This window comes from Anarrhichthys ocellatus, unplaced genomic scaffold, assembly GCF_004355925.1.
Source record: "Anarrhichthys ocellatus isolate YVR2014 unplaced genomic scaffold, GSC_Weel_1.0 scaffold17, whole genome shotgun sequence".
NCBI classification, from domain to species: domain Eukaryota; kingdom Metazoa; phylum Chordata; class Actinopteri; order Perciformes; family Anarhichadidae; genus Anarrhichthys; species Anarrhichthys ocellatus.
This window is the reverse complement of record NW_022280047.1, coordinates 4,133,876-4,147,150: the sequence shown is the minus strand read 5'-3', so window position 1 is coordinate 4,147,150 and position 13,275 is coordinate 4,133,876. Positions and strand designations below refer to the sequence as shown.

Below are 13,275 nucleotides of genomic sequence, written 5' to 3'. Positions count from 1 at the left end.
GATTCTTCACAGAAGACAGAAATTGTCCAGAGGGTGGCCGGCTCAAGTTGCCATGCAGACCAAGTACGGAGTGTGGACTAGCAGCTCACTGCCGGGGCACTGCTGGGATGCCCCCGCCGGGCATGTTAAAAGCTATATAGCACAGGTCGTTGAAATACATCCACCCAGAGGGCTGGGTTGGATGCCATCATTTCCATAGAAGAGTCAGACAGGTCACACAGACAAAGTTAGCAACTAGCTGGTGGACATAGTGGAGCATTTAGCTAGCAGCTAAAGTTTTGTCCAAAATTATACTTGTGAAGACTTGTTACCAAAACATAGCAATAAAGAGACCCAATACTGGACTCACATACACCCAGTAGGACTCCAAATTGATCCTAATGCTCTGAAAATAGCCAGTTGTTAGCTAACATGTTAGTCATACGGTTTAGTGCTCTGCACACACACACATTTTCACTTAGTATGGCTGATTAGACATCTAGTTGCAGCTGGGCAGATTACCAAACTTCATCAACCAATGAGAATGATGAAAGCGTAACCTCTCGCACCTGCTAACGGGAGGGTCTGACAGATGTCAATCAAGCAGAGCCTCTACAGCCTCCTGACCGTCCTAATCAAGCAAATACGTGGAAACACCTGTGTACAGTAGGTAGGCCTTTTTTTTCATTATACCATATACTTTTAAAATATATTTTCTGTAACATATTTACGGCTGCACCACCGGCCGACACAAAGCAGCATCACATGTTTCCCTCTCTTTTTAGCATCGTCACAAGATGCACTTACAGTAATTGCGTTCTCACAGAGAACACACATATTATATTTTACAACACAGTCTGTTTTTTCTTATTTAAATTTACAAATGAGGTTAAGTCATTTTTCTCATGTATTTTTATGTCTGTAATCTTACATTTGGACTCAAACCTCCTTATTAATCTGGGAGGCTCGGAAGGTCTCGGTCCCTATTGCAGAAAGTCTGGTCTTGTTTTTCAATGTAGAGTCTAACAATGAAGTTGCTAACTTGATGAAGTTGCTGTGTCTTATGGGCAAACATCATATTACCAAGGTCACACACAAGTCTATTTGAATATACTGTATATCTGTATCAAGTTTTATTTGCATTGTACAGTTTATTGTTTCTTTGTTTCCCCACTGTGTGTCTATTTAGGCTAGCCTGTGCATTTTGTAACCATCGATATTAGTTTGGCTACTATGACCGGTCCAGTCTTCGTTTAAGTGCTTATAGTTTTTGATAATTTTTCTGTTTTTTCCTACTGCAAATTATTCTTTGCTTTCACATCTTTAAGTTGGAAATGAATTTGCAATTTATTGTACTTCATTTGCATTTTATTGATTTGAGAACATTATTTGCATAAAATAAATTTACATCTTAATTTACCTCTTGCGTGTGACTGTATGAATGGTTTATGTACTTCAAATTTCTGTGTGCATCACATTAGTCATTAATAAGAGAATAATCAGATGCATCATGGGAAAAACATAACTGTGTTATTAACAAGATTATAATGCTTTTAGGAGGAAAGATGATGTCAGGGTATAATGTGTTGAATAAATTGCCAAGAAAGAAACAAATGCAAAGAATATGAGTAACTCTTATTGTTGAGGACTTAACAGAGGTTGAAATAGAGTCCTTTAAAGAAACTCACTTGAGGAATAGTGGCAGCGCAAAGTGAAAACACTACATCACATCGGGTCAAGAGGGAAGATTAGAAATATCTAATGATTGGAATTTCAGCGGGAGGCAAGAGCTATGTGAAAGCTGAGACTGTGTACGTCTGATGTGAGACTAGCTTGAGAGGAGAGAATGTAATTCTACAGTAGCAAGTCAACGTGGAGGAAACACATGCCCCCCCCTCCCGAACACACAATACACAAAGATTCTGCAGGACAGTGGTGGAAAGAAGAAACTTAACTTAGTGTTCTCTGGTGCACTGTCCTTGGGGAGAGCACAGAGGTAATCAGACATTTGCGTATTGAGTAGTTCCAGGAGTATCTTTGATTCAGGACACACTTGAATACACACACACACACGTTTGTAGTCAGCTGGGGAGACCGCATGATAAACTGAGGATGATTCTGTGCCATTAATCTTGCTGCGAACCATGAGGAGGTTTCATTTGCTCTGCATGAATAACAAGGCTTCCCCATCAAATATGGCTCAACCGTTAACATTTGCATTCCACATAGCTCTTCTACAGGTGATACTCGTACATTATATGCTTTTTGCAATGAGTATAGCTAAGACCTAACGAAAACATAAGCGCAGTCATGCATAATAGCCACGCATCTTTACCATTTCCCCTACGTAGAGCAGTCACTGTGTACTGTGTTATGTTTATTCATGCAAAAATCCAATGATCTATAGGTTCAACAAAAACACTTTGGTCTGTTTCGCAAATGCAACACATAACGCATGAGCGCCGATGTGCGAGGGCCAAGCCAACGAGGATTTGCCACTGATCTGGGGCTTTATAAAAAGTTTATAAAAACAGATCACCAGTATGGATAGTACACTTAAAAGCCCTGGTTTTCATAAAGGGCTGGTTCAACCAACTCGACCCAGACTCGTCAATTGCTGTTACTTGGTCAGTGGGCCTAAGCTTCATACAATGATGTTCTAGGTACCGCTTTAACGTGAGAATTGTCACTCGTTACACGCATGGCGTCTTTTCAAAATAAACTTCTGTCTTTACAGGAAATTAGGTTTAGGCAACAAAACCACTTAGTTAGGGTTAGGAAAAGATTGAGGTGGACGTTTACTTGGCAAATGACTCACGGGACTGACATGACTAACGAGTCAGGTGACTGACGTGACGGGTGGGTTTATATTGGGGTTAGTTGAAATCACGGTGTGTCAAGAACAGACATTAAAGGGTGTCTCTGTGCATCTGTATCAGACGCAGAGGGGAACTGACCAAACGTTGGTATTTGATGAGTTGGGAGTGAACTTTAGCATTACTAATAATAATCACTTGACATTAGCAGACTGAAATGAAGTCTCTGATTTCCTTATTTCGGACAATTTTGTGTGTTGCAGATTTCCATACAGTAGATGGTTTTGCCGTGCCAAACAGAGGTGCTCAATGCTGTGTGCATATCCTGGGGCAGCCTGCCGTATAATAACACCTATTCGCCCTCCAATTGCAAACAAATGAATTATCCTGGCAGTTGGCACCATACGCTGCCCCTTACAGCATTATACATCTCTATTAGACCAGAAGGACCTCTGGGAGCCCTGGCTTGTGTGTGCATGTGTGTGTTCGTCTCCCCTTTCTCCCTTTGTCGTGACTGTTCAGCCTCACCCTCCATCGTGCGGCAAAAACACCTCACGCCCACCCCCACCCCTCCCTGCCTGTCCACCCTTGCATCCATCAAGATGCCAATCTTCATCCAGGAAGCCATCAAGCCTTTCATTCCTACATAATTACCAGCATTAGACTCATTGCTACGGATGGTTGCTTACAGAGGAGAACGAGGGAGCCAGCATGATTAACCCTCACTTTTCGTCAGGCTGAAAGTACAGCAGATGAATGATGGATCTAATGAATCAATGAAGCTATGTCACGATTAACCACAACCTTTTTTTGACAGTGTATTCACAGACTACGGAACAATTTATGTAATGGCCCTTTGCTCTTTTAGTTTCTGGTTGCTACTGATGTATTTGCATTGTAATTGATGCACGACTCTTATTAAATAACTTTAAATCACTCTATGAATGAGGTAGAAACTTAAATTCATTATTGCTTGCCTTTTGTATATCACTTGATTTTACGTCCTACCATTTGTCAGTAAAAAGGAGAAGATCAGAATATTCTTAGTCGCAAAGAGTCTTTCCCTTCATCAACTCTCCTTTACAGAAATAGTCCCAAATAAAGGTTTACATTTTTAGTTAGTTAGTTTGTGTCCTGTGGTGTTTTTCCCTATAACTATACTTATCATCTAAAATATGATAAAACAATAAAAACAACGCAAATAATATGAAATAGAATTGGATTAATACAGCGAGAGGTTGGAATCAGAGGATCTAAGGCTGTTTTAGCCATGCCAGACAGATGAGATGTGATTTAAAAAGAACGAATACAAATTATTTCATAATAAATTCTGCGACACACAAATAAACACGTTTGGCTGTGTTCTGTACCAGCTGTCTCTGACCGAAAGGACCAGACGGAAGAGGGTTACAGTAGTCCCGCCTCCTGCACGGGTGAGAGGTATTACACAAGAGACGGCCGACAGTACAAAGGTGAGGACATCCAACTGTGTGTGTGTGTGTCTGTCTGTGTGTGTGTGTGTGTGTGTGTGTGTGTGTGTGTGTGTGTGTGTGTGATTTCCCACGATAGATTGTACACACACCGTCCTTCATCTTCACTCACTTGTGCTGTCTCTCCTAAGGCATAAAGTGGCCCTTCATGATAAGTGGGATCAGTGAAAGGTTAATTGGTCTGCTGTGACTCTTCCGTGCTCTCTGTGTACTTCATGTGCCAATGCATTGATGGATTTGGTCGAGGGCAGGCTGCGGGTCAGATTTGATAAAAAAATCAGCAATCAGCCAAACTCATGTTGTGAATTTTCTAAATGTTCTTCTGTTTTTTGGTAAGACACAGAGGTTAACAACAGGAGAGAGTCGCTATGTGTTAGTCATAGTTAACATATAGTCATATTAACATCAGCGCTGTGTGTTGCTTCAAAACATAGGAACAGACAGGTTGAATAGATTGACAGATTTATGCTTTATTGTTTGTATTTGTATGTTTCACTTTTACGGGACAAAAGGCTTTCAGCCAGAGGTCCAACTCTAACTGGAGTTGCTGGAGTGTAAACTTTCCCAAATCCAACAAAGAGCAGGAAGAAGCCTCTGATATTCTAGCACCCAAGACCAGCTCCAAAGCAGTGGAATTTCCATTCCGGGGCGTTTTTCTAACATAACCTCACAAAATACTGCAATGCGGTAAGCTAATGACACGCTGTCCGGTTGCTATTCTAGGTGTATTGATCTTCGACTGTCGCCATCTTGGTTTTTTTGGCCATTGCCATCATGGTTTTCTGCAAACCAAAGTGACGAGAGGGTGGAGCTAAGTACAACACTGAATAAGACATTTTAGGCAGACAACATGTTAGAATTAACTTTCATGAATTGAAATCACACTGTGAAAGGGTTAAAGCTGTAAGACATAAACATGGACAACCCCCAGACTGGACAACGCTGTGGTAGCAACCTGTCAATCCCAAGGCAACCACGCCCTAAAGCCAACCCTGGTTTGTCCTCTATTTTACTATAAATTGGACCATGATTTACTAAAAGAACATTATGGTGCATTGAAGAAGACTTGAAACTAGCGATTGAGACCTTAAACACATGTTTAAAATGTTCACTGAGGTGATAAATCAAGTGAAAGTAGAGTCATTTTCTCATAGACATCTATACAATAAGACTTGTTTTTGCAGGAGTCGCCCGCTGCTGGTCATTACACAGAATGCAAGTTTAAGGCACTTCTGCATTGGCTTCACTTTTCAGAAATGCCAGATTGCGTTGTCTGAATTGACCATGACAAGAACATGCTAACTCAACTTTCTCAGAAAATCGGATGTGAAATATTTTGAGGAAATATCATTTGAAGATTGCGGTTTTGTTTTTACATCACACTTTACATTACCACTCAGATCATTGCAATTAACAAATTTGTACAAACTGTTTTGCTCAAGTATTTAATTCACGCAGGAGTACACAAAAATAGTCTTTACCACGTGGTTAATTCACATAGACTATTTATTTATTGAACTACCAGAAAACATGCTATATTGAGGTATACTGTATATCGTTATCGAGATACGAAACGACCTATATAGGAATAGAAGATTTTGGCTATATCGCAGAGCCCTATTTTAGAAGGTCTTAAAAAAAACATGACATTCAAACAATTTAGATACCAAGTATCTTCCTTACAAGAACCCCATGAACCCCACACCTCGACAGGCTGGTTGTACAGGTAGTTATGGTTGCTATGATCTGACAACTGGGGAAAGGTTTAGCAAAGAGTCAATTGTGAACTAGCTACCAAACGTAGATACACAGTAGTAATACAGTCAGTATGTGATGCCAGGCATTAGCAGATTCAGGCAGCTTCCATTCAGCAGCCAGAAAAAAATCCCACATCTAAACTCTTCAGAGATTTACGATTGTTTGTGCTGTAGAGAAAGTGACCCTTCAGTACTATACTCAGCCTTGAGAAACAATGACACATTCCCCTTATGTCACGGTGAAGAGGTACTTCAGAAAGTTGTGGTTTCAGTGGGTATTTAATGTGGCTTTGGTTGCCGAGAGAGTAAATAAATCATTACATAAATGAGTACTGTTCTGACTTGAGCCCTTAGGGTGCTGTCACACCAGTAGTTTGGTTCATTTGGTCCAGAACAAGGGAAAAAATGATACACTGGCGCTTTTGAGTACAGGTACGATTCATGGTCAAACCAAGAGTAAACATGAAGTTATACAGACTGACAGGAGACTTGTTAATTTGGCAGTTTTGGCGATTGTTATTCTGAATCGTCAGCAGATCATCAGGACCCACAAGGGGAAATTAAATTCACGCTTATGATGTCATGTAGATTTATGTTCTTTAAATTAATAAGTGCTTATAAGAATTAGTAGTATCATTAGACTGCAAATTGACCATGTTATGAATAATGGTAAAGACAGGACTGTACAAAAGCACCTTTGCATGCTCCCAGATGACTGACGCAAACACATAGTGCCGACATCGGGGGTGCATGAGGCGGATTACTGTGGGATTGCTGTCACACACTTTTTCAGGGAGTTAATGAACCGACAAAGTATAGGCTACTCAGACCGAGTCCTTTAACACCAGCCCAGACAAACCGTGCGTTGAAACCTGAGTTCGCTTTAACCGAGCCAAACGGGTTAGATGTGAAAGCACCCTTAGAGAGAAAATGTGAGAGAAGAGTTACTGTGAGGACAGAGAGGTAAAAAGTTTGTTGAAACAGCCTGAGGATACTCTGATCATGACAGCACATCAATATACCGACTGAAATCTCTCTGCCCATTAAAAGAATAGGTCTTTTGCCTTTTTGAGGGCCAGGGAAGACACAAGGCTTGAGAAAAACACGACGCACACTCTGCTTTGATTTGTGCTTTTATTATGGAAATTGTTCAAAAATGTACATGAATTTGAATTTATTTGACCAAAAAATAATTCACTACCTTTTCTTCTGGGAGTTGTAGCCTTTGATGAAGACTATTGATGCGTGGCTTCTTAGATAATGCAGGTGGTTCAATATTGGCTTCAGGTATTCTTCCCCACATGCAGCTCTCATTTATTCATGTAAGGACTGACAGGCGGCCACCTCTTCGCTCATCTTGCTACATTCCCTTCATCCTAACTCATTCCTCTTCTTGTCTTCTCCTCTGACTTTATGATTAAGCCAAATGGCTTGGACTCATTTTCACTGTTCCACCTCTCTAATGGTCCTGCTGCACATCAAACATCCGGCATCTCTGCTAACCATCCGTCTCCACCTTTAAGCTACATCACTGGGGTTCAAACTGTCACATGACGATCTGCTATTAAAGGCTTCAGAGTTACGCCCTCCCCTTGTGTATGATTCATCAATTAATTCATATCAATCATACCATTTTGTCAGCAAACAGGACGCCAACCCTTTTTCATAAACTGAATTTTTCATTATCACCTTTTATTTCTGTTGACCTTTTGAGAGATTAAGATGGCACATCGATTGGGTGTTGCTTGGCCTTTTCGTTTTTTGGTACGAGTTCACAGCCAAAACAGCATCTGGACAAGACCTCCGCCCTGACGGCTTTTTTTTACTTTATTACAATTGTGCCCATATAGACATGACTTCATAGAAAGACAGCGGTGTGAAATCATCAGCATGCAGTACATGTGTCGAGGTTGTGAAGAGCTCGCTTCCTTGATGCATCTTTCTCTACCTTTCCGCAGTTTATCCTTCACTGTCCGAATGTTGGAGCGTTACGGCGAGCAGAGAGGCCTTTTTCTCTTCGAAAAAAATATCATCACCATTTCAGTTTCTGATGGCATTTCATGTTACATCATTTTACGCTTCAAGTCAGGATCCATGTTGATGACATGTTCCAAGAAACAGGTGTATTGATCTTGGATCAGGTCACAGGATCACACAAACACTTCAGAATCAAGTGGTGAATGCACCATCATCGCTTCCCTTCTTTCGTCAGTGCCATCATGATTCATCTCTGTGCTCTGAACTTATTGATTGATTTTTACCAGAGAATGAATCTTAAATGGATTCGGGGTAAAGCCTGGCGGCAACGAGAGAAGTGGCCGGGATGGAACTCAACACAGACAAAGCTGAGGTAGGAAGAAAGAGGGGAAGAGAGAGGAGATGAAGAAGAATGATTGCCATTGGATGGGATGCAGTAAATCACCTGGTTGAAAAAACAATTTAGTCCTTCCATTTATCTGCCGCCTCATAGGCAGCTCTCGACTCTCTGGAGGCCGACACTACATTTTTAGCAACGGAGAGAGAAGGAGGTTTTTTTTATCTACAATCTGCCTGAATCCTATTGGCTCCAAAGACATCTCATCCTGCATGCAACCTGATATATTTATGCAAACTCGATATCTGTGGCTCGCTTTACTCTGCAATCCGAATGTCTCCATGAGTCACGACTTTGCTTGGCACATGATGGTAAAAGGGCTGCCTCAACAACTCAGGTTTATCTATCTCTGGTGAGAGCTACTGGTATTTACAACCACGGTGTGCGTTTTTACTGCCTGATCAGACGGTTCACTTAGCTGTAAAACACAGTATACCGTGGGGTAGTAAAAATTAACTCAGTTCATCTCCTACAGTACACAGTGCTCACAGCTTCACAGCAGATTTATTAGGGTCAGGGGGGTAAAGAAAAGAGGGGTAGTGTGCTGGGAATATTGTACTGTTTCAGTACTTTTTGCCTTGTATTTACACATACGTGAATATTATGGCTCATGGGGTTCATACATGGGAAGTGTGTTTTGCATTGGAGACATACAGTAAAATATACGGTATAAATAAAACATAGGGGAAGGGTTTATTTTTCACGCCTATAAGTAACATAACATGTCTGTGGATTTACAGTAGAGGGAAAAGCAGCAAGAGGATAACAGTGAGGTGATCTAGATGATCCCTGGGAGCGGTAGTAAATAGTTTAGACCTTTCATGGTTCTCTAAAAGATCTTAATCAATCATCAGAAAACCTCAGTTTCATCGCACATTTACTGTGTGAAATACAGGAGGTGTGCAGAGCTGCACCACATGTGGCAGTAATGTTATTTACCTTCCTTTGTGTGGGATATCAAAAATCTCCACGCCTCTGCTAAGTGTCTGCTGCTCACTCTTATATGCAAATTGGCTTTCTATTCTTAGAAATTCATGGCAAACATTAAGTCATGGGTGTTGTTTTTTTCTCATTTTCTATCGCAAGTACGCTGTCTTACATTTCCCTTCAAATTTGCATCACTCCTTGAGTAGCACAATTTCAATAAACATGCAAATTTTGATTTTGATGTGACATGCCTTAGACAGAATATGTCCGCTTTGAATGCGGTTGCAAACAGTGTCCAATTTCACAGCATGATAGCAGGATATGGTCGTTTGTATAAAGAGAGTGGCACATTCTTGTTTCCTATTAATCCCAGCAGGAAAAGTGACAGAAATGAGACTTGACAAAAGATTAAGTGCGGAGAAAACTAGCAGGACGCATGATAAGGAAGGACAATGGTGCACTGAAGTGTCAAATTGGAGGTGAGGGAGATGAATCAATTTGTTTCAAAGAGCCCCCCTCTCTCAAGGAGCCTGAGGCGGGAGAAGATATGTCTGGCAGTGACAAGACCTGGAGTCTTCCTCGACTTCAGGCATGGCTCTGTGATGCACTGGTCGGTGCACAACGAAATGAGATGAAATTCCCCGGGAGGCGCCCGAAAAAACGGATGCAGTGGACACAGAAGGAAATGCTAGATAACACTTGATAGGCAGCTGATACCGCACATGTTCTGTATATTCTCATCTGCGCAAAGGGTCAGGGTCACTGTAAAACAAAGATATGTATTGCAGCCGACTCTGAGCTGAGATAAAGCGTTGAGTGTCTGGATTGTTTTGTAAAGGGGAAAGTGGGACAGAAAGATAAACGCGTGTTTCGTCCATCAATTGAATCCGGGCGAACTGTGACACACGAACGGGACGGCAGATTCATCGCTCCACGAATCCTCCATGTGGACCTTCCCCGAGTTCACACGCTGCTCCTCATGCATCAGCCCGACATCGGCGCTGAGCACGCTGCCAAACACCTTATGCAAGATTGATCGCACTTTAAACGCGGTCAACGGGCTGTGAAATGAGAAACGGTGAGCGGGCGGTAATGTTTCTGTCCACAAGGTGTAGCGGAATAGAAAAATATTGGGCCTGCCTGTCTCTCTCTCCCTGTTTGCTTGGATGATGCCTTTACAGTAAGATCCTGACAAGTGCGTGTGGACCAAATAAATAAAACAAATTGGCCCCATCGAGTTTTTTGGCAGACTTGAGGGGAAAAACATACAATTTCCCTGAGTGGCCGAGTACAGAATGTCCTCATTGTATGGAGCTGCCTGCTAATCTAATTACATGTTTCAAATATGCCGTAGATTGCTCCGCTCTCTCATGAATAAATAAGCCGGGCAGATAAGCAGTGGCTCAAAAACAGTTAACAATGTTTGCACTGGCCCTGTCAAATCAGTGATAAGAAGACGGCTATTATCAGGTTCCTTGTAACAAAGCACTCTTATGTGTATGATGCAGGAAATGAGTAAAAAATGAGTGGAGGGTGGAATAAGAGGAGTGCTAAAAAAAAGCCCTTTCTCCCTGAGCTGAGATATTACAGAAAAGAAAACTTGGCTTTATTGTTTTTGATAAGTGGTACCTGTCTTTAATGGCGCCTTCAAATCCTGAAGGGAATACCAATTAGTGTTAAAAGCCCATCTTTTGGGGAATTGACTTGAGAGTGTTTTTTTTTGTTGTTGTTGTTTTTTTAAGATGTCTGTTTGAGGACATTATGTAAATCATTACTTGTCCAAGCTCTTTATTCCATTATCCCTCGTCCATTTTCTTTATTTGATCTCCTGCAGCTGGCTCTCGTCCCGCTCATCCTTCAGTCACTTTTCTGCTTCTCTGATAATGTTCCCCTCCTCTGATCCTGCTCAATCTAATTTCCCAGCTCTTTTTCATTTAATATCTTGTCATCCACTTCCGCTCTCCTCATCCCGCCAGCCCACACCTGCATGTGCCGAGTGTCAACTGGCTTTACTGCTGATTAATGTGACTTTGAGTCATCAAATAAGCTGAATCCTTCTCCTCCATCTTTGCACTCTTCCCATGCATTAAATCCCTAACCGTTGTCTTCCCTGTACCCCCCCATACCTTCACCTCACTTAAAACCTGCTCCCCTCACCCTCGAGGCCGGAGAGGCGCAAACACACGATGCTCCCTTGCTGTACTCTAATTGGCGATCAAGATGTACGCGGGAAGTAGACAGAGCAGCGCTTTGCCCGTTTCTATTCGCCACAGTCACATCTGCGTAACCATGGTGATGCTGATAAGGTGACTCATGACTATTCATCAATAGGCGCCGCCTGATTGGACAGCCCCCGAGAGCCTTGCAAAACGTATTCATCACGCAGCTTGTGTCCCTGCTCTACCTCAATATGCCCCTCAGGAGGATGAGGGAGCATCTCCGCTGCTCTCAGTTTGTTTTTCACATTCACTTCTTGTCTTAACCTCCCCCCCTCCCCCACACACTCTTCTCTCTAATTACCTGTCCTCTCTTGAAGTTCCACCCATTCCTCGAGCAACACTTGTCGCTCCCCTCTGCCCCCTTGCCCTGCTCTCTTCACTCCGTCTTAACTGACGAAGCCATTAATCGCAGGCACATCTGAGATGAATTTACTGGACTCACCAAATCTCTTACTGCGGCTCGGTTACGAATCACGCTCACCAACGCTTCCCTCTAACAACGAAAGGAGAAAACAGTCAGAACTAGAAAATGCATTTCCTGCTGAAAATGCGTTGGAATGCTGAAAGCTGAAATGAATTGTAAATAAATTGCTGAAAATTAAGAAATGGGAGACTACCCAGAGTCTGAAAAATGTTGAAGCCCGAAAACATTAAACTGCCCTGCTGAAAACCCTTCTAGTTGAAATGTCTAACTATGGTGTCTGTAGCTGAAAGTATGAGGAAGAAGAAGGCTTTGAAAGTTGAAGAAGTTTAACAGGATTTGAAGATTTTCTCCATAGAGGTCCCATTAAAAAAAATTGCAAATAGCTTAATAATTCAAAGAATTTAAAGATTACAAATATGAAAAGTAATTTCACCCCTCTCCTGAAAGAGCTGAACATTTTGATATTCGAATGGTTTCTGTGGCTTAAAAAATGTCAGCAGTAGTGATATTTGTAGTACTAGTACTAGAAGTTGTAGTTGTAGTAGAAGTATTATTAGTAGTAGAAGTATTAGTAGCATTAGAATAAGTAGTAGCAGTAGTGATATTTGTAATAGTAGTAGTAGAAGTTGTAGTAGAAGTATCATTAGCAGTAGAAGTATTAGTATTTAGAAGAAGTAGTAGAAGTAGTAGTATCAGTAGTAGTAGTAATAGCTGTAGTAGTGGTCGTAGTATTTAATATAACAGTAGTAGTAGTAGAAGTAGTAGTAATAGTAATGGCAGTATTTGAAGTAGCAGTAATAGCAGTAGTAGTATTAGTACTGGTAGTAGCATGAATAGCAGTAGTAGTAGTAGCAGTTGTAGTATAAGTAATAGTAGTAGTGGTAGTGGTAGTAATAGCAGTAGTGGTAGTAATAATATTGATGGTAGCAGTAATAGCAGTAGTAATAGTAGCAACAGCAAAAGTTGTAGGAGAAGTAGTAGTAGTAGTAGCAGCAGTAGTAGTAGTAATACTAGAAATATTAGCAGCAGTAGTTGTCGCAGTATTAGTAAGAGCATTCATTATTTCAACAAAAAAGCCTAATTTTGAGCTTAATGTTTAAATACAGTTAATCCATGGGGCTTTTATTTTGAAAGGGTGGGGCTGGATGGGGGAGAGAGGGGGAGAGGAGACATAATCATAATGTTTGACACATAAACAGAGGTTATTAAATGACAGGCTTCATCACAAGCATTTCAGTTATATTTCACTCTGTGGGGCTTTTATTTTGAAATGGGGTGTGGGGGGGGGG

General features: G+C 41.4%; 1 protein-coding gene across 2 annotated transcripts in view; it reads right to left on the bottom strand.

Moving 5' to 3' along the window:
* pde4d (phosphodiesterase 4D, cAMP-specific) overlaps window positions 1–13,275 on the bottom strand; it is a 161,899-nt gene that overhangs the window by 126,849 nt on the left and 21,775 nt on the right. The window lies entirely within an intron of this gene.